Source organism: Gymnoscopelus braueri (assembly GCF_963280865.1).
Source record: "Gymnoscopelus braueri genome assembly, chromosome: 1".
Classification (NCBI taxonomy): domain Eukaryota; kingdom Metazoa; phylum Chordata; class Actinopteri; order Myctophiformes; family Myctophidae; genus Gymnoscopelus; species Gymnoscopelus braueri.
Window position 1 is genome coordinate 34,129,322 of NC_137603.1, and position 23,008 is coordinate 34,152,329.

The window sequence follows — 23,008 nt, forward strand, 5'->3', positions numbered from 1 at the left end:
ACTTAGTTTAAGTTCATAATTGCATCAAACTCTTACAGAATGGCTTCCACATGAATTCTAATCGCACGCACGAGCGCGCACGCACGTGCGTATGCGCGCGCGTGTGCGCTCCTTGCCAACTTCACTATCAAGGCCACCCACGAGTGAGTTTGTGGTATCAAAGATCTTCAGTATAGGGAGTGAACGCAGCCAAAATGCATCTGAAAAAATAAGTGCATGCATGCATAGAAATACATTATGGCTGCCAGCTTCAATGCATCCAACACTTTGGTCCCCAAACCAAATATCTGGAAAACTACTGTCTGGATTGCCATCAGTCTTGCTGAGTGCATTCATTCTCCCTGGAAGGTGAACTCAATGGATTTTGATGACTCCACAACCTTTCCATTCTTCCACATGCACACAATATATCTCAAAATGTAATCTGTGGATTACAGACTTGCTGAACACATTCATGATCTATAAGGAGAAAAAACCCTAACCTTTTTGAGTGACCACATGATCTTTCCTCTAGTATCACCTTTAGGCCATTTTGTTTTGTTTGCTTTTGCCACGTTAGTGAGAGCGCAGGGCTCTAGATAGATGTATTTATTTATTTATAGCATTATGTTTTTATAAGACGTTTGTTTTTCAGAATGAAAATCAGATATACAATTGTATGTAATATTTGCTGGTCCTTTTTTTTTTTTTCTTCAATCAATCAATTTGAAAGTGAATTTTCACCATAGCTGTTTGTTCATACCCAGAGAGCACTGCAGTGATTTGATTTGCTACAGCATGCAGATGGCAGGCTAAGCCAGGCTAAATTGAGTGTGAGAGATGAGAGAGACGTTACATTTGTGAGTCATGACTAACATTGCCCCCCCCCCCAACAAATCTATCCCTGATAGCAGTTACAAACCGTGAGAGAAGTTGAATACTGTTTGTCAACATCAGGTCCACCAGGGGGTCCAAATTTACAGGTCTGTAACTGTGAGAGTGTACACTCTCGTAGTTAAATTAACAGAAATATAATTTTTCAGTGTAGATTGGGGTCCGAAAGATTATAATTTTTTCCCTCCATTTTTACCCTCTCAAAGTTGCAGAGACCAGGGTCCATTTGGACTCCCTGGCAGGTCCCAGACCAGACGAAACAACGCTGCGTAGCGCATGTAGTGAATGAAGGTTTATACTGTTACTATGCGAGGAGGAAGAAGGCAGCTCGGAGGAGTCGGAGCAGAGCTGATGTCTTGAGGGTTTGGCAGATCTCACAGCATCTCATAGACCTGGGGGCGAAAAGCTTCCAGTACAAAAGACAGCTTCGGTGCAACATTCCCCCCAAATGAAGGCTATTTCTTAGTTATTGCAGTATGTGAGTAAACTGTAGTCCCCTGTCTCAGTCAATGAAGCACATCTGCAAAATACCAAGCCTCAGACCTGAGACATTTTCTGCCAATTACATCACTTTTATTTCTCACATATTTATGTCTGGAAGGAGGTTGCCATTTTATGCTTTTTTTTATTCCCCCGATGCCTGTCAGATTATGCATTGAGTATCTGCCTAAGTCCTTCCAGCAGAGTTCTGAAATGTGCGTTGCTGCTTTGTTTACTGGCTGGTTCACCTCTCTGACAATTAGCCCATTAAAACCGGGAAAGCATCTGTGTCATTTTAGATTATTTTTTTTGCGTTGGCTATTCAAAAATAGCAGATATACAAGCTCACAGTGCGTCACTTTGTGCCGCGCTGCAAGCTTTTACATCTGCTATTTTTTAACATTTAAAAAAACAATCTTGAAAGTGTGAGAACTACTGATTTAGAAAGCGTCTAGGTCTTAATGGGTTAGGGATATGTCTCGCCACGGGATATTTTATCAATACATCGACTTGATTCCAGTCATTGTTGCTCCATCTGCCAAAAAAAGAAAAAAAAAGAAAAGAAAAACAAGTTAATGCGAAACATTAGGGAGATTAAAACCAATTACTTGCAGCATATTATTGTAGGGCGATGTGAAGTCTCGTACTTTGTTGTGGAATTCGTGACACATTTCCCCGCACCACGGTATGTGGGAGTAACCATCTGCAATTGCACAAGTCATAGATTTACAGCGATATAAAGCAATGCGGGTTAGGGGAGTTGCAGGTTCACACAGCATACCCACACAGCCATATGGCTTTGAATCACTTGCCTGAAGACAGCCTGTTTTTCCTGAGGTGCTGCTTGCCGTCAGTACTGCTAGAATATTCATGTCTTTATCTATGTATTCGCCTTTGGAAACGATATACAATTGTTATGCCCAATTTCTTTCCTATACGACACTTTGTGTGCTCAAAGAGATCCTGTCCTTTCCTGGAGTATGGCTCTTCTATATAACAGTGTGATATAAATTGTGTGTGACAACCACCACTCAAAGTGAGCAGGTCATTACGAGAAGAGAGCCAAGAATGGGCTTAATACTATTTATAAATCTCAGAAATGGCAAGGTTTGCACTAAAGTGTGAAGGGAAGCGGGGGGGTTGTGAACGGGGGTGGGATGTGATTTTTTTTCTCACCCCAAAGCCTCTTATGACCTTATAGCATTTCTCCAGTCCAAACGTAACCACTTAAGCCGCAATTTATACTCTGTCGTACGATGGTGAAAATTTTCGAAAACAGTATGGCGAAAATAGTCGATGTACTGGCTCCCAACGCGTTGCATTGCGACGCGTTGGGAGCTTGTGGATCTGCTACAGTATTTCCGCTATTGTTGAAAATGCTCTAAAATGTTCCAAATTTTTTTTAAACAGTTTCCCCTCTACTGACATGGCCAAAAATAGGGACATCATGTCACTATTGTGGCTAAGAGTGATTTACACTTTGTCATACAACGGTGTTAATGCTTTCAGATCGGATATTTTCAGCATGCCACATCGTCATGCAACGGATTATCAATTAAGCGATAACCTGGACAGACACCAAGGACAAAGTCCCCTTCCAATCCAGTCCACTCCCTAAACATGCATGCATTCTAAACGCTGTCACACTACAAGATCGCAATGTTTTCAACTTGAATGGCACCGATTCGACAACATACTGTATGTAATATTATCTATTTCAGCATTTAAATAGTTGTAAAGTAGTTGTCAAAGTTTACTGTATTTTGGCAAGGGTCTTTTTCTCCAAATGAAATACTCCTAATCCCAAAATAGATTTATACTGCTCCCTGTAATTTCATCTCTCTCGGCTGTGAAGGCTCCTTACTTTTTCCACGAGCACAAGCGAGCGTCGCATCCTCCACCATCCAGTTCTAAGAAGGTCCCAAAGGATTAGCAACATTATTGAATCATGGCTTTAGATAATACCATCAGTTACAGTTTACTTTTGAGAACAGATGCGGAAAGAGGGGCAATGTGGTGATGTTGTGAACATGCTAATGATAGCGGCGGAATTTTCCCTCAAACAAGCAGATGTGGAGAAGTTTGAACAGCTGTCAAACGTGATGAGCGTAACTCGAGAGCCTGCAGTGCAAAATGTGGGACTGGTTTTTACGAGATGACGGCCCACACAAGAGAAGCATGCCAGATGACAAATGGTGCTATCAGTAAAACACTTGTCACTTCTATTTGAATGGCTGCGGGGTGTAAAGGAAATGTATTCAGCATTTCACGGCTAATTCAAAGATAGTGGAAGCAAACGCTTTTGCTGATTACAGAAGACCCTTGAGCAATTACAGGTGATCTTTCTGTGGTATATGATATGTCAAAACAGACGATTATGTATATGACACCAACCATGTTCAGTATATGCTGGCATATATAAGACCCCGTGTAGATGATAACATGTACATGACACCATGTATATGTCAACATGTATATGAGATTCAACCATTTGTATAATAAACAAGATTCAAGAGTCTAATAACAGCATGGCTTCCCATTCAATTGAAAAGGCTTTCAGACAGCTTAATTATTCCCCCTACCGTACCCTACGTAATATAATATAGCCTACATCTTAAAAAGACAACTGGAAACATGTCTTCAGTGTTACTGCAGGGGGAGAATTGCATTCCTTTACCCTTTTACATTGGCCTACATTGATTTGCACATATTGAACAATGCCTACAGAAATGATGAGCAGATGCTAAATTTGTATGCTAACAGCACTAACACTGCTGAGATGGATATATAGATAGATGGATAGATAGACGGACGGACGGATGGACGGACGGCAATACATATTTGCACTGGACTTCAGATGCAAGCTGGCATACCAATGACCGATAGCCATAGACGTGTCATGCAATTTTGTCCAGGCATTAAGAATGTGTTATAAGCTGCCATTATGTTCTGCCCTATAAAGTGTTGAATAGCGGAGATGATGAGAAAAGGTCTGCGTGAAGAACATGTTCCTCACTTGACAACCTGCCACTGTTGCTTCATAACAGTGTGCAGTTAGAATAAAAAGATTAATGGACAGCGTGAATTGTGGTTCACAGGGATTAATTGGGCCTCATTTTACTACTTTCCCCGAACAGATGAGACATTCGTGGCAGTAAACCTGGTGCTGGTTCTTGTCAACACAGGCACAGACGGAAATTAATAGACTTTCAACAAGCCGTACCTCCCTGGAGAAGACTGTGGAACAAGAGAAGGAAATGGACAGAAAATGACCTGTTCTCCATTACACCACGTATCGTCGCAGAAACCTTGTATCTCCATTTTTCTACTTTTTATGTTTTCTTTTTTGTTTAGTGTTTTCATAAATGAATGCCCTATTTGATGCTTTGTTGTAAAACAGTGTCGCCAGAATTAGCGAAAATAGCCAGTCTAAGCTCAAAATGTGTCACATCACATTATGAGCTTGTAGATCGCTATTTGCGAAACCATTTGGATTCTTTGAGGATTCTGGACTGTAATGACATGCCCAAAATACGGATGCCATATTGCAAGTGCAAGTCTGTCTGTGGGTTTTATAAAATTTTAACCATTGAAATGTACAAACAACAGCTTGTTACGAAATAATAACTTCATTGGATCCATTGGAACACACATATATATCTTCCATTTCCTGAAAAATTACAGTTTTGGCACATATTGCTCATTGCATCCAGCTTGTTCAAAGCTGTGAGGTTTTCCATTCATGACTGCCAGCCAGTGGACCCAACTGTACTAAAGCGATGCATTCCATCACCTCATGTTTTGGGCATGTCTTGCTATTTTCTTTTTTCTCTCTCTTTTGAGGAAGCAGAGGTTCCTCTTGAAATAGCCATAACCATAACTTATGTGATGATGTACAGTAGCACATCCTTCATGCACATTTTCAAAACCATTTATTCAGGACAAAATGTAATTTCAGTGTTAGTGTTGGACCTTAACAAAGTACTTTTACTTGAGTACTGTACTTAAGTACATTTTGAGTGTCTGTAGTTTAGTTCTGTATTTTTAAAAGCAAGTACTCCAGTACTTTAACTCAAATACAGATTTGACAGAGCAGCTTTCACTTGTAGTGGAGTAATATTTGTCCAAGATCATACACTACTCAAGTACTGCCAGTTGAGTACTTTCTCTACTACTGGCAGTGGAATCGTGCAGTCTTGTGTAACACTGTGCTAATGCTGAACAGAAAAAAAGGACACTTGATTACTGCATGCAGAAAATGAAAGTCTAAGATAAATTCAAGATCTTGCATTTAATTGAAATGAATCACACAGAGCAATCAAGTGGACTCCAGTTAATGAAGTATACTCAACAAAATGAAAATAAAATTACTTTTTATTATCTTGCAAATAGGATCATTCCCAAGACTGTCTGTCAAACATGGTTTTCCCTCTGTCTCATCTAGGCCTACTGTATATCAATTCAGCCAGTCATCACTCACAAATAAATATAATATAAAGAGACATACGATACATAAATATTCATAGATAGATGGATAGATAGAGAGATAGAGAGATAGAGAGATAGATAGATAGATAGATAGATAGATAGATAGATAGATAGATAGATAGATAGATAGATAGATAGATAGATAGATAGATAGATAGATAGATAGATAGATAGATAGATAGATAGATAGATAGATAGATAGATAGATAGATATATGGATGGATGGATGGATGGATGGATGGATGGATGTTGAATTCACATTTCAGTTGTGTTGTAGTCTGACTGGACCTTACTGATGACCTTGACATAACTCGGTTTGAGAGTGATTAGCTCTCTCTAATGCGGTGAATCTCCATACTGGCCCACAACTTGCTCTGTAGAGTTAGGGAATGTCAAGGATCGTTCGGGCCATTTTGAGTTTCCGGTGATGGATATTGGCAAACAGCTTGCCTCTGTGAGTAAGGATAACCTTCCATTTGATCAATCTTGCACCCGTCACTAAGACTATACCTCCCAATAAATCAATAAGCTAGATGTGTTTGCCCCGGTGTTTTCCATTCTCCTCCAGACCTTCCCAATGCGCTGCTGTCCTAAAGTACCCTCTATTCCCTCGGCTTACTTCCTGCAGGCTGCCTTTGATACGCGCAACGCTTTCCACTGCATGTCGTTTTACTTGCTTTGATGTAATCTAAAAAAAGCCAATGCACATTGCATGTTGCTGCATTTTATAATGCAATATTTTACACCCCGATTCTCTGCACGGCTCAAAAATAAAATGGTCGGTATGGAGGATTTTATGCAACATAATTGCCTGTTATGGTGAATTGCCAAGGAAGGCCGCACATGGAAATGTTGTGGCGTACAATAGGGAAGCACTCAAATTGTCTTAGATTGAGATATGATACAAGCAGCAATTTATCATCAAATAATGAATGAAAACATGTAGTATTGTTCCATTAGGATGTTTTCCTCAGCTTAAAAAAGAAATAATTAAAGAAAAGAACAAACAATCTGCTTCTAATTTCATGTTAGAACTGAGTCATTATTTCGTAATACTCACAGGGACAAGTGTGGAGATGGCGCAATTAAATTTCCTGAACGAAACACTTTTGGCGAGACTGCATTCCCCACAGGATCACTGGTTTCCTTCATTTTCTCTTCAGTTTGGGCGGAAGAGGGTACATTCTAATGACTTTTCAAATAATCTCCCCCTGTCAGCCACATACACCAATTATTAATTAGAGACAGGGAAAGCCCCTGAGATTTTTGCCTTGGTAAAAATAAAGATGCACAAAGCCAGAGTCGCCACATCCATCTTCCAGTGTATAGCCAAGCATTTGTGACGATGAGGTTGAACAAACATGTTTTCTATGTACAGCATGGGTCTTCAACAAGGGTCCGGGACACCTAGGGGGTCCTCAGAGTTACTACAGGGGGGGCTGCCAAACGTTTGAGTGAAAGGAACTTTTTTTTTTTTTTTTACATTGACCACTTGAACCCTAGCATCCCTATTCTGGGGGGAACATTCGGCGAAAATACAAGCTCACAATGTGTCATCAAAGAGATTTGAGGTAGAGGGGAAAAAAGAGCAGACCAATCAGAGCCAAAGGTCAAGTTTACTAAGTAAAGGTTTTTAAGTCGTTAATGATCTGAAAACACACATTAACATGAATCCAACGTATTGCTAGAAAATATGATGTGTAAACAAACAAACAAAAACCTCAATTTACACAACACTGATTTACAGTGCTGTCAAACAAGTCTATGAAGCTAAATCTAGCTAAATCTGCAAGACAATTTCGTAGCAGGGGTCCCTGCTTCATCTCTCTCTCTCAGCTAAGAGGTCCTTCCTTGGCCTGGGAAAATGTTGAAGTACCCCTGATGTACAACACTGGATACATTGGCTTATGCAAAGTAAAATTTCAGTCTGAAAGAGGTTCATTAGGGCAACACAGACTACTTCCAACAAATTGCCATTCAGTTTGAAACACGTCCATGGGAATTAATTCTTTATATCCTGATAACAGTCATTTTAATCAGCTACTGTCCATTTTCACCAGCTATAAATATATGCACCTTGCCATTTTCCCATTCCAGTAATTTGTACCTTTTGTCAGAGATACCAGCCCTGGTGTCAATGGTCTGCAGACAAATGGAAAAAGCCTGGCCCTACTGTCCTCGTTAAGCAAGTGTCTAGTGTTCATAATTAACACTATTAAAGGCAATGTGTCATTACTGAGATGCCGTGTCAATTCATTACCACCATCAATGGCCATTGAGGCAGAAACCTCCTATCTCCATATTTCAACTTCTTATGTTTTGTTTGTAACTTAATGCCCTTCGTTATAAAAGAGTGTCAAGCTAAACGTAGTGAAAATAGCCGATCTACAAGCTCACAATGCGTTGCGGTGCAACATATTGTGAGCTTGTAGATCGGCAATATTCCGGTTTCTGAAAGTTTTCGTTGCGTTTCCTGAAAAGTAACAGTGTTGGACATGCAAGGTTTCCAACCGACAGCGACGTATTGATGTCTCTGTCTGCGCGCCGTCATGCTTTCCCTCAACACATCACATCTAACCAGTGGGGTGGACAGTGACAAAGTACATTTACTGAAATAGGCCTACATGTCTTTAGTATCTGTTCTTTTACTTGAGTATTTGTATTTTTGGATACTTTTGGAGATTTTCACGCTACATTTCTAGGAAGGGGGGAAAAAGGTACATTATAAATAACCACGTTTCAAATAGTGAAAATAGCAGATCTGCAATCTCACAACGCATCACAAATTGTGATGCGTTGTGATTGCATTGTGATTCACAATGCAATGCTTTGCGAGTTTGTAGATCTGATACTGTATATGTTCACAATATTTGATAGGTTTTTAATTCTTTAACTCAAGTAGACATTCTACAGAGCAACTTTCACTTGTAGTTGAGTAATGTTTGTACTTTGTCCACTACTGCATCAAACCTGATTTGTCTTAGAATCCTTACCAGACATTCTGTCAGAGAGCGGTAGGGAAAGATTAATCACACTAATAATCCATATAGCAGCCAATTATTTGGGGGCCCACTTATAATATCGTCACGGCCCACCAGCCCACAGGTTGAGAATCACTGCAATAGAGCAGTGGTTCTCAACCTTTTTCGGCCGTGACCCCCCGGCCCAAAATAATCATATTTGAACTGGGGACCCGCCAAAATAATCATATTTGAACTGGGGACCCCCCAAAATAATCATATTTGAACTGGGGACCCGACCCCTTGGAATTGTAAGCATTACATTTAGTTTGACTCGGTTCCACAGATAAATATTGTGAATATAGCCAATCTACAATTAGCTATTTTCAGCTATTTTCAAAATGTTTGCCTCGTTCTTATATTATTTGACAATTTGGCCAATGTTTGACCAATTTTATAGTACCAGAGTAGTTCCGGGCGCACGGGGCTCTAGCGAGGGCTCACTTATTTTGGGGTACCAAAATCGTGGGATAAAAATTTCCCAAAATTTAAAAATAATTAATTAAAAAAAATATATACATGGGGGACCCCCGCAAAACATCGCGGACCCCCATGAAACATCGCGGACCCCTTCGGCTGTTTTTTTTTGCCAATGTAGCAACCCAGACTGCCGAGCGGCTGCGTTGAGACACTGGCGTGTTTTAATGTTTTGTGTGGGATGTGCATGACATATTATTAGTGTGGAGAGACATGAGCAAAGTGAAAGCAACGGCGGGGGTTGAAGCGAAGTGGTCGCGTCGCGTGTGTTGTTGTTGTGGGGAGATTTCAATAGCGACTGCGTGGTGTTGCGTTCGGTTTCGCTCGGCGGTGGTCGGTGGCGGTGCTCACGCTAAAGGGAACAAAATGGTGTACCCGTAATGTTGTCCGGCTTGCGGTGTTTTGGTTGCGCTCGGCGGTGGTCGGTGTTGATTACTTTTGATGCAGTAATGGTCTTTTTTCATTGTCTCCACCAGGCCGAAAGGCATGGCGAGAGAGTATGTTTTACCCCCTGTCCGTCCTTCCGTCCGTCCGTCCGTGTGTCCGTGTGTGTGTGTGTCCTGTCCGTGTGTTACCAGCTAATCTCCGGCACCGTTGGCCCGGTTGCTGCGAAACTGTGCACACACACTCCCTGGATGCCAATTCAGAACCTCTGCCTCAAATTTTTCACATGGGCCTGTTATAGCGCCACCTGGAGGCCGATTTGTGCAAAACCCATTTTTTTATATTACTGATTTTATCCAAACGTCATGCAAATCGGTACACAGTATCTCTATAGTCATGTGATCAACACGGATCTGTCCGATTTCCCATATTCCATCCTCATTGGCTAAGGTTGCCTTCCAAAATTTGCAGGATTGGTCCGTTTTGAACAAAATGCCTCAAATCATGAACGCAGCTTGTGATTTCCGTGCAATTTCACAAACACATTCCCACTAGGCAGAGGAAGAAATGCCACCTGACATTTTTCACATCAGCCTCATGGTGGCGCTATAAAAGGCTGATTTGTGTTTTTAACAATAACTGCACCGATCTGCGTGAAACTTTACACGCACACTCCCTAGAGGCCAAGGAAAAACATCCGCCCTGCATTTTTCACATTTGCCTTTTATAGCGCCACCAAGAGGCCGACTTATGTAAAACACATTTTTGAGGTGACACTTTACAAGCACATTCGCACTAAGTTGAACAACAAATGCCACCCTTTAACATTGCCCTATTATAGCGCCACCAGGAGGCCGATTTTTTCAAAACTTTTCTTTGTTGTATTACTCCTACAAATGTTGTCCAATCATCATGCAAATCGGTACCCATTATCTCTATAGTCAAGTGATCAAGATGGTTCTGTCCGACTTTTCATATTCCATCCTGATTGGCAAATTCCGAACATTGTTGGCCCACAATAACCTACCTGACCTGGCAGAGACCTGTGCTCCGAGGAGCACTTTTTCTAGTTTCATTTCCTTTTCCCCCCTCTTTTTAGGTATTCAAAAAGGTCTTAAAAGTCCTTAGATTGTCACTTTACTGTCATCTGGGGACCCCCCTGGGGGTCCCGACCCACAGGTTTAGAACCAGTGCAATAGAGGACAAGGGGCTACAGTATACAGTATTTTACAAATACACGCACCATGACATGACTCTTCTTATTGAGCGCTAGCACAGGAACCTGGCTGGGTTGTTATTGCAGATGAAAGGAGTGGAGGGAGTGCAGATATGTCATTGAAATCCTCTCTTCGTGTCAGATCTGTTTCAGTGAATTACACCACTGACACCTAGGCTGCTCAACAGGAACATGTTCTCCACATTATACACTACTTGTTGCAGTGCATTCTAGATGATGCAGTATATTCTTGTTCTTGCAGTATATTCCAGTTTGTGAAGTATAGTTTTACAGTATATTCCAGTTTGTGCAGTATATACTATTTTTTTTTGCTGTATATTCTATGTCTGTGCAGTATGTACTAGTTTTTGCAGTATATTCATTCCAGTTTGTGCAGTACGTTCTAGTTTTTTGCAGTATATTCTATGTATGTGCAGTATATGCTAGTTTTTGCAATATATTAATTCTAGTTTGTGCAGTATATATTCTAGTTTTTGCAGTATATTAATTCCAGTTTGTCCAGTGTATTTTAGTCTTTGCAGTATTTTTCAGTTTGTGCAGTATATTCTAGTTTTTGCAGTAATTGAAGTTGTTGCAGTATATTGAAGTTGTTGCAGTATATTGAAGTTGTTGCAGTATATTGAAGTTATTGCAGTATATTGGAGTTGTTGCAGTATATTGGAGTTGTTGCAGTATATTCTAGATGTTACAGTATAGTACATTATAGTTGTTACTGTACATTTTAGTCGTTATTGTGCATTATAGTTGTTACTGTACATTGTAGTTATTGCAATAGATTCTAGTCGTTGCAGTACATTGCAGTTGTTGCAGTACATTCTTGGTGGTTGCACATTAAACTCTATTTTTTTCAGTCAGACTCCTGGGGACAATAATCTCTCAGGACCTCCAGTGGGAGGCGAGCCTCACCTCCATCACCCAGAGGGCCCATACAGTGGAGGATTATTCTTCCTGAGGCAGCTTGAAGACATTCAAACCGGACAATGATGGTCCAGTTATACACATGTAGCCATCATGGATTCTATCCTCGCCGCATTCATCACCATCTGGTTCAATGCCTCTCCCGACAAGGACAGCTGCCCAACGCAACGGATCATCTGGTCAGCAGAGAGGGTCATCGGTTGCAACCTGCCGTCTCTCCAGGCCCCGCGCCGCTGTATGTGTATGCAGCTATGTGGAATGTAGAGAGAATTCTCGCCACTTACTTACCCACTCGCACTTACTTTTTTCTTTATCTTTAACCCATTAAGACTGGGAACGCATCTTGTGTCATTTTAGATTTGAGCCATAACATTATTTTATACTTTGGCTATTCAATAATACCAGATATACAAGTATTGTAGATCTGCTATTTTTGGAAAAATCTCAAACATTTGGGCAAATCTTTGAATACACATATTTGTTTAAACAACATTTTTAACTCAAATCTTTGCTTCTGGGGGGGTCCCTGGAACAACATATTTTGATGGGGATCGTCGGACAAAAACATATGGTTTTGGGGGTCCTTGACATGAAAAAGTTTGAGAACCACTGATATAACAACATAAGTTTGAATTTAGAAGACATTTGTAAAGGTTTTCACACATTTTCATGATTTATTTATTTTTTTGCAGATCTACAACCTCATAGTGTGGCACGCTATGAGTGACACGAGTGCCGCGCTATGAGCTTGTATATCTGCTATTTTTTTAATAGCCAAATAAATCTTAAAATGACGCAGATGCGTTCCCGTTCTTGATGGGTTAACAAGGCTTATTCTTATAGTTGATGCAGTACATTCCAATAGTTGTAGTACATACTAGCAGTTGCTGTACATTCCAATGTTTGCAGTACATTCTGGTTGCAGTACTCTGACTGTGGGTTCACAAAATTAATTTGCGGCCTCTTCAATGGACTGTTACATTCGCTGCCTAATGAAAGAGAATGGAATTAAAGTTTGTCATATCAGCAGGTGTCTGAGGACTCTCCTGCATAATTGGGAAATATGTGGTCTTGGTTATGTAAATGTGAATAAATAAGCTAAATGTAATTAATGAGGACCAGTGATTAGACCGGTGATAATTAAATATGCCGTGTTTTTCAATTTGCATGATTAAGATGTTGGTTAGCATTTATGTTGTGCCCACACATTACAGGTTGTTCATTCTCAAAATGTCAACATATCAGAACTCTTAACATACACTTAATTATCTGCAGGAGATTTAAAGCCATCAGCTGAATCAATTAACTTTAATATGCAACCAATTAAAGTGTGACTTTTAGGAATGATAATAAGGCCTATAGGATGACTTAAGTCTCTGCGTGCTTTATGCTTCTTGAATTTCCCCTGAATTTGAATCGCAGTTCCAATGGAATCAAACGATTAGTGATGGAAGAAGTACCCAGATGTGTTTCTTAAATAAAAGTAACAATACCACAGTGTAGAAACACTCTTGTACATACAGTTACTTTTAAAGATATTAAAAAATGTGTAAAAAACTCCGGATCTTCAAGCTCACAAGTCCATGTGCTGTAGGTCCGCAGTTTTTTAGTGAGCTTTTAGATCGGCTATTTTCGAATAGCTGAAGTGTAGAATAGGGCTTTTGTATTAATAAAAAAAGTGCAAGTGGAATAAAAGGTACAATATTTGCCTCTGAGTTGTGGTGGAGTAGATTTATAGGTATTGAAAAAGGGAAACACTCGCGTGAAAGTACCTAAAAATTTTACTTACCGTATGTTCTTGTACTTGAGAAAATGTACTTGTTACTTTCCACCACTGCGAACAGAAATAGGTCCTGTTCTATATTTGTCTGTAGTTGTCCTGTAATTCTGCTTAATTAGATTTTAAAGCAGCAATCTGGAACTTAATTAAACCACTTCAACCCTGTATACTTCATTGAAAAGGGTACCCCAGGGGTCTCGACTTTTTTTCCTTCTACACCAAATCTCTTTCCTGAAAATAAGCAATTTACAAGCACACAATGTGCCGCGTTAGGCCGCTTTGTGAGCTTGTACATCTGCTGTTTTCGCAGAAAGTTCACCTATTCTGTCATTACCAGAATTAAAACTCTAGGGTCCATGTGGTTAATAAATAAAACATTATTATGGTAAAGTATGTTAATACAATATAACTACAGCACATCTGCAATTGTTGGACGTGGTCTCTCTAGTCTTCTGTCGAAAATGTTAGACCCTGGTGACCCACCCATAGTAGTTCTGCCTCACGCTCATAAGCGCAATATAAGCGGGAACTCCATCAATGTAGATGTTTAGTCTCTCACGCTGAAGACACGCTCTCAAACCCCGGGTAGGACATATAAAACTTACGGATTGCAGTTTTGAAGTTGGGTTCTATCATGTGCTTTATGATTCTTAGAGGTAAGGAGTGATTTGCATAGTGTGACATTTTAAAGAATTCAGAGCATCTCAATGCGATGACAGAATGTGGAGTCAGCCATGATGGTTTTGAAGACGCTGTACTGTATTCACTGAAGCATTCTGGGTATTTAACTGTGCTTATATTGGGTTTTTAACCCATTAAATCCGGGGACGCAACTACAAATGTCTTCTAAATCGTAACAGTTTTCTGAAAAAACGGATGTTGCTATAATATTACTGTAGTAGTTCTCAAACTTTTTCATGTCAAGGACCCCCAAAATGATATGTATTTGGTCGCGGACCCCCATCTCAAAATATGTTGTTCCAGGGACCCCCAAAAGCAAAGATTTTAGTTACAAATGTTCGCTTTAAAAACATATATATTAAGATTTGCACAACTTTTCATGATTTAGCAAAAATAGCAGATCTACGAGCTCATAGCGCGGCACCGAGTGCCGCGCTCTGAGCTTGTAGATCTGCTATTTTTGAGTAGCCAAAGTATAAAATAATGGTTATGGCTAAAAATCTAAAAGGACACAGATGCGTTGCCGGATTGAATGGGTTAAAGAATAAGAACATGACATGCATTGCCTGCTTCCCTCTTTTTGTGTCCGTTCCATCTCTCTCTCTCTCTCCTCTCTTTCACACACGTGTTTAGCAACACACAGAGAGGACAACCTTGGGCACCGTAACTCGCTGCTCTAAACACCGTGGTCAATGACTTCACTCTACAAACAGGGAAAATCTATCAAGGGAAAGTGAATGAATTCTGCCCTCTGCTCCCTTAAAGCAGTGGTTCTTGAAGTGCAGGGTCCGGGGACCCTCAAGTGTCAAGTGTCCTTGAAGGGGTTCCAGGGGGTCCCCAGCAAAATTAAGAACTGCAATGGCTCTAATAGCAGCTGTTTGCCTATATGATGACATTTTAAGATATGGATGCCAGGTGGGAAGTCATATATTTCACTGTTATTTCACCTGCTGAAAGAATGTATAAGAATAATGACCATTCAGATCATAGGTTTCTCTCTCTCTGCTGTTTTCTCCCCACCTACAGTATAAGTAAGCCTTGTCGAGCCATGAGGCCCTTATGGCAGAAGCCTGTTTCTGTAGCGTGAGGCACCTTGATGTTCAAGTACACCCCCTGGACATGATGCTAGTATGTCGCAGGGACTTACTGAGCCGGTACCTACTGTATAAACAATTGTATAATGCTGTACTAAATCTAATCTAACAACAAATATCTTGTTTTATGGTGGTCACTGGCACGAGCTATTTTTGTATCACTTTGGGGGTCCTTAACAGGAACATGTTTGAGAGCCACTGCCTTGAAGGGCCGTACCAGTAGAGTACTAATTTGGATTTCTAGCCATTGAGATTGCCCTAGTCTTCAACGAATGATGTGTGGCCTACATAAGTGTATGCAGTGTACACTCATACATTCACTACCATTCCTGTGGAAACGGTGTGGAAAAACACTTTAAACTTTTGTGAGGTACAGACAATTCAATTGTCAATTGAAAGTCACTATGTCCTTTATTCCATCTAAAATTACCAGCCGTTTCAATTCACACATTGGCATACTGTATCAATACACCTGGGAAAATAATGAAAAAATAAAGCATTGTGAACTAGAATTGTTGCTTGAAGTGGGCTTCTAACGTGAACATATTCAGGTACATGTTTATTGAATATGGCCACAACGTAAACAAACAATATCTAAAAAAAGAAAAAAGCTATTTGGGGATTAATGGTCTAGGTTTATGTAAAACGTGTAGCCGAGTGATGTTGACAATGGATAATGTACAGTACAGGTAGGGTCCTTTAACCACTTAAAACATCATTGACCGGAGTCCCCCAGGGGTCCATACTAGTCCCTCTCCTTTTATCCCTCTACATCAAATCTCTTTCCCGAAAATAGCTGTCTCTTCGAGCTCACAACGTGATGTGTTGTGAGCTTGTACATCTGCTATGGGGATAACTTGCTGCCAAAGGGTCTTTCAGGAGGACAGTCCCGTATCAACTGCTCCTCCAGATTTATCAAGGCCTAATAAGAGAACACAAGAGCACGGAGCAGTCTCCTACCTGTGAAGATTCAAATGAGGATGTAGAAGGCTTCTCGTGTTGTGAAAATGAAAGCAAAGGCAGACTCCTCTGTATGTGGTGCTGTGGAGCACACTGCAATGGCTCTGTGATTAATACCACTGACAAAGCAGTAACTAATGATCGATTGAGGATGCCGGTGCCCTAAAGACTATTTCCCCTTCACTTACTTTGCCTTTTTCAAAGCCATCTGATATTTTGATCACCGGCAAGGTCCATGTCAGTGGAATTAATCACTGATTTGAAGCCGGAGCCTTCTCATTTGCACAAAACTCCGCTCAGGGAGGGAGCAGCTCGCTGATTAGTGGGTCCTGAATTCACCTGCTGTCAACACGGTTCTTTCTATAGCATTAAAAGAGTGGGCAACGATCAGCATTCATGGTAATGCAATTCACATCGACATGGAATTGCGAGTGCAGGTAAAGCAAGGCCCGGGTCTGGGACTTTATTGTTATTGTATTGGATTAGACAGCATGTGTGCATCCATGTGTGTTTGTGTATCTTTCATTTCATTTCATTTATTAGTTTATTTGTATCAGGAATCATGTACCGTGTCTCGAGCAAAGAGAAATATGCGTTGTACCAGGTTTTGCTACTAGCTCATTTCCATTTAAAGTCCCTGGGCAGGTGAACAGAAACTGAGAAACAATAGAACACAAAACCTATCATTTCCACTACAAATGAACCAATAACCTATTGACATCCGTACTGGCACACAGGCACAAATGCACGCATATACGAACGCACACACAGTAAAAAATACACATTATGAAGAAAAGTTAGAAAAGCCTCTTTCTCTCACAATCTGTGTGAAAAATGGAGTGAGAGGAAAACAGAGAGAGGGGGAGAGGGAGAGAGAGAGAGAGAGAGAGAGAGAGAGAGAGAGAGAGAGAGAGAGAGAGAGAGAGAGAGAGAGAGAGAGAGAGATAATGCACTTGAAACTAATAGCAAATTATGCACAGTGATTCTGCGGTTCCCCTGCACTCTCGGCTTTGTTTTTTGTCAAGATTTACTTTAAAGATTACTTTTAACTGGTTATGTTATAAACCCCTTGAACTCCGCAGTCTATACAGCTGCAAGCCCCCCCAACAGTGTTCAATTTCCAGTCGTGCTATTTATGGTCAGCCGCATCAAAGTGCAACATAAGCACATGTACATTTAACAGAGTCCTACACTGCATTGAATATGCTCGCGTTAAAGTCACAGCAGCAATGGAATAGTCATTCACACCCAGTCAGTAGTAAGCATGGCTCAACATTTACAGCCTAATGTTTAATGCAGTAGGAGCTTTTAAAAAGATGATTGGAGAATTCCCCTCAGAAATGCAGATGGAACATCAAAGCGTGTGTGGGAAGAAAATTAAATGGTACAGAAATAAATAATGGCAGACTTGATGTCTTTGCTAATTGGGATGTGAGGCACCTTGGTCAAAGGCGTCCACTGATGAGGCAACAACTGTTTTATCCCCCTGGTAAAGTTTGTGTCTGTCGCTTTCCCCCACCTACTCATTAAGCAGTAATTCTCAACCTTTTGAATTTCCCCTTGTTTGATTATGCATTATTAGGCCACAGAAGACCCCCCATTTGATATAATTGTTTTGCTTTTGTTTTTATCATTGGGACCCCAAATCTACACTGTAAAATCCTCAGTGTTAATTTAACTTTGAGAGAGTACGGGTACACTCTCAGAGTTACAGACCTGCATGGGTCCATTTGGACCCCTGGAAGTCCCCAGACACAGTGTTTCAAGCCATTAAAGGGATAGTTCACCCCCAAAATGACTTTTTGTCTCCGTCAGGCCAAAAGGCATGTCGAGAGAGTATGTTTTGCCCCCTGTCCGTCCGTCCGTGTGTCCGTCCGTCCATCTGTCTGCGACCAGCTAATCTCCGCCACTGTTGGCCTGGTCACTGTGAAACTGAGCACACACACTCCCTGGATGCCAGAGCAGAACCTCTGCCCCACATTTTTCAGATCAACCTGTCATAGCGCCACCATGAGGCCGACTTTTGCAAAACACAGTTTTGGATATTACTTCTACAGATTTTGTCCAAACAACACGCAAATCGGTACACAGTATCTCTATAGTCATGTGATCAACACGGATCTGTCCAATTTTCCATATTCCATCCTGATTGGCGAAGATTGGCTTCCAAAGTTTGCAGGATTGGTTCGTTTTAAACAAAATGCCTCAAATCATGAACGCAGCATACGATTTCCGTGAAATTTTCCACACAGATTCCCACTTGGCCCAGGAAGAAATGCCACTTGAAAACTTTCAAATCAACCTCATGGTGGCGCTATAACAGGCTGATTCATGTTTTTACCTATAACTGCACCGATCTGCGTGAAACTTTGCATGCACACTCCCTATAGGCCAAGGAAAAACCTTTGCCCTGCTAAAATCACGCAAATCGGCACCCTTTTCACATTGGCCTAGTATAGCGCCACCAGGAGGCCATAATAACCTACCTGACCTGGCAGAGACTTGACTCACCCCAAGGAGACTTGAATTCACAGATTATTTTTTTTTTGCCAATAATTAATAATTTGATGACCGGCAGCGGTTCCGGTAGGAGACACAAAGAGTCTCCTTTGTGTCTCCTACCGGAACCGCTGCCTACCGGTCCGCTGGTCATCAAATTATTGGCTGCGACAAAAGGAATGCGACAAAAATCAAGTTCAAGTCTCCATTTTGGGTGAATTTTGGCCTTTAAGACCTGAGACCATTCTACAAAGGCCTTCTAAATCAGTAGTTATCAAACCTTTTCAAGCCAAGGATCCCCAAAATGATATGCATTTGGCCGCGGACCCCCAATCGGAAAATGTTTTCAGACCAGGGACCCCCAGAAGAGAAGATTTGTGTCAACATTATTGAACGTTTTCAAGATCTTTAAAAATTATTCAAAAATAGCAGATGCTCTGCAAACTTGTATATCTGCTATTTTGTAATAGCCAACGCTAAAATCTAAAATGACACATGGATGCTTTCCTGGTTTTAATGGGTTAAAGGATAACTGTGAAATTAGGCAGATGCATATACTGTATGTTCCCAAAATGACAGCGGCATAGAGCTGATGTAAACAATGGAGTGTGACATAATGGTTGCAGTGGAGGCGTGTGGTGTTTAATGCGCGGTGGGCTCGCATTGATTTTTCATAAGGAGGATTCTCACGATTGAAAAACAGCCGTGTGTGCCAGGGAGTATATTGAACCTGACCATGGTGTGTGCTCCTGCACTAATAAAGGCCTAGTCCCCTCAGGCCTGCCAGCAGCCTGCCTTCTGACCGAGCGTGTGTCTCTGTTATAGGGCTCTGTCACACACGTATAACCCACACAGACACTAGAGGGCCCCCACCATAAACAACCTTCACCACACACCACCACACTCTCTCTGTGTGTCACTCATATACAGCTCAACTGCACACCACACACATGCATGCAAGCAGGCAGGCAGGCAGGCGCACGCACGCACGCACGCACGCACGCACGCACGCACGCACGCACGCACGCACGCACGCACGCACGCACGCACGCACGCACGCACGCACGCACGCACGCACGCACGCACATACACACACACACACACAAAGTCACACACACACACACACACACACACACACACACACACACACACACACACACACACACACACACACACACACACAAAACCAAACACCTGACCCACCCCCTCCCCACCACACACATGCATGCATGCACACGTGCACACGTACACACAAATACAACACCTACATACACAGTGTACAGGTAGCTGTATATAAAGTAGGTATATATAATATATATATATATATATATATATATATATATATATATATACACACACACACAGTATATACAGTATATATATATATATATATATATATATATATATATATATATATATATATATATATTTACATTTACACACACACACGCACACGCACGCACACACACACACACACACACACACACACACACACACACACACACACACACACACACACACACACACACACACACACACACACACACACATGCACGCAGGCACTCACTCATGCACGCACCCTGGCTGCACGTGTACCTCAGATGACACATGCTTTGAATGTTTGGGCTAATGGTTTCCTCACATGCTATGGATAGGCTTGCTGTCCAAAGTAAACACATAGTGTAAACTACACAACACTGAGTTGGACATTTGAAGATGAAATGAATAAACCTTATAGCCTACTAGTTCAAACAGTCCCTCTTTTCTCCCAACAAGAGAAGACACGCTCACTGTCTAAATCTATTCAGTTTAAACGCTATCATATGTCGGTGTAAAGCCAGTAGGTTTGTTTGGCACTTCATTTCACTAAAGCGCAGCGTCTAGCCTACCCTGTGGTGGCACCGACGAATTGGTGTCGCTTGCTGACAACAATCGGTAATGTTCGGCAAGCGAAGCCGCGGTACGACGGAACATAAATGAAGTTTAACTCATGCATGTCACGTACTTCACAGAGAGAGAGAGAGAGAGAGAGAGAGAGAGAGAGAGGGGGGGGGGGAGAGAGAGAGAGGGGGGGAGCGACATCCGGACTAAATGAATATCCTAATTTCCCCTCTCGCACTGTATAGCACCCATATAATATTTATAACCACGGTCTATAATGTTTTAAAGCGATAATAACCCCTTCGCATCCGGTGCATTATTAAATCGCTGCTGGACCGTTGACCCTGGCGTCTCACATCAACCCAATGAGCTGCTGCGTGAAGGAGGAGGCTCTCTCTCTCTCTCTCTCTCTCTCTCTCTCTCTCTCTCTCTCTCTCTCTCTCTCTCTCTCTCTCTCTCTCTCTCTCTCTCTCTCTCTCTCTCTCCGTGCTGTGCCGCGGGTTGTGCTCTCCTCGTCTCCTCCTCACTTTCCCAGTTGGCAAGCGAGCCTGTCGGAGCTCCACGACGCGCGTCACACACACGGTCTCTCCGGGGGGGTCCGCCAAACAAACTGTCGAGCCGGATTTCTATAATCTCTTCTTGCGCCTCCTTCACATGTTTGGTCCGTTTATTGCCTCGGCTTGGGTCGTGAGGTCTGGGCTGCTGTACGCGTCTCGAATGAGACCCGGTTTTAGACTTTTGTGCGTCTCCAAAGAAGCGTGAAATGGTGCAGCGGGAAGGATGCAACACACATTAGTAAGTAAAGCCCGTCCACCGTCATGTGTAACCCTAACAGGTGCATGGTTATTATTATTATTTGGTAGGGGAGGGGGTTGATATGAGATTAAGTGCGTCTGAGTTCTAGCATTCTTCCGTTGTCAGGCTACATTTATTTTATTTATTTATTTTTTAATATTGATTTTTATTTTATTTTTTTAACCAAAAAGAAACACATCGGCCTACACATACATACTCAGGTCCTTAGATTCAATATTTTGCATATTCACATATTTGGTCCATATTTGGGGTAGGCCTACAGCATTCAGCCGATCTATAAGTTTGCATAGAGGCTGCATAGAGTCAGGCTACATTTAATTTCACGGCAGAAAATGCAAACCGAGCTGACACTGAGAGACAGTATAGTCCATGGAAAGGTCTGCTGCAACTTCAGGCTGCCTTCTTTATTCACATGTCAGTGCTGCCTCATGATCAGCATGATCAACCTGTGTTAGGTTTCTTTTGATTCTTTTCAATATAGGCCTATATATATTTGATAAATTGTGACGTTCAGCGCGCCAGGGGGACTGAGGGGGAGCCGAACGTCTCTCAAATGATAAAAGAAAAAAAATATATATATATATTTAAAAGAAAACTTCATCGATTAGGCGACCCGTCGTCTGCTGCAGACAATGCATTGTGTTGTCACATCAAGGCAAGTATAGCCATGTAAAACTTATTCCTTAATCCCGCGCCGTTTGGAACAAGCGTGTCAACTTTCAGCACGCTGGACAGCTCCTTGCCGGGCCGTGCTGTCTGTGTGACTGGGTTTTTACGGGGAGCTGTCCTTCCCCGTGGTGCTGAAAGCAGCTGCTTAGTCACGGGCAGCAATTACTCGATAGTGCAGCACCTTTTTCTCCTGAAGTACCGCGTCGCTTGATTCATCATTATCTACACCAATGGTTCTCAAAGCGGGGTCCGGGGACCCCCCAGGGGTCCTTGAGGGAGTTCCAGGGGGTCCCCAGCTACATGATAGATAGTTAGGAACCAAATGGACCCCTATGGGTCTGTAACTCTGAGAGTGTACACGTGGAACCAAATGGACCCGTCAGAGTTAAATTAACATTGATTTAAAAATATAAATTGGTGTGCCAGAGATAGAAATGCCCCATTAAATGGGTCCGTAGCCTAATGCATATAAGCGTCAATTTGGGGGCCCTTGACATGAAAAAGTTTTCGAATTAAAATCCATAGAAATGCATTGATTATATTTGTTTATATTTAATGTAATCTTTGAGGCTTGCATTGCGGGACTCAGCCATTAGACCGTACATGACTGCAGGTACTATGTAGCCTGAGACGGGAAAAGTTGACAAAACTGCCGTTAACATTGCGTTTAGATGTAAACAGTTCAGTGTGCTATATCTTGTGCCCTACACCCGTTTTACATAAAATCATTCAAAACGAAACCATGCTAATT

At 41.6% G+C, this 23,008-nt stretch overlaps 1 protein-coding gene across 1 annotated transcript in view; it reads left to right on the forward strand.

Moving 5' to 3' along the window:
* cdh8 (cadherin 8) overlaps window positions 1-23,008 on the forward strand; it is a gene marked incomplete at both ends in the record, with an annotated part of 216,287 nt that overhangs the window by 37,316 nt on the left and 155,963 nt on the right. The window lies entirely within an intron of this gene.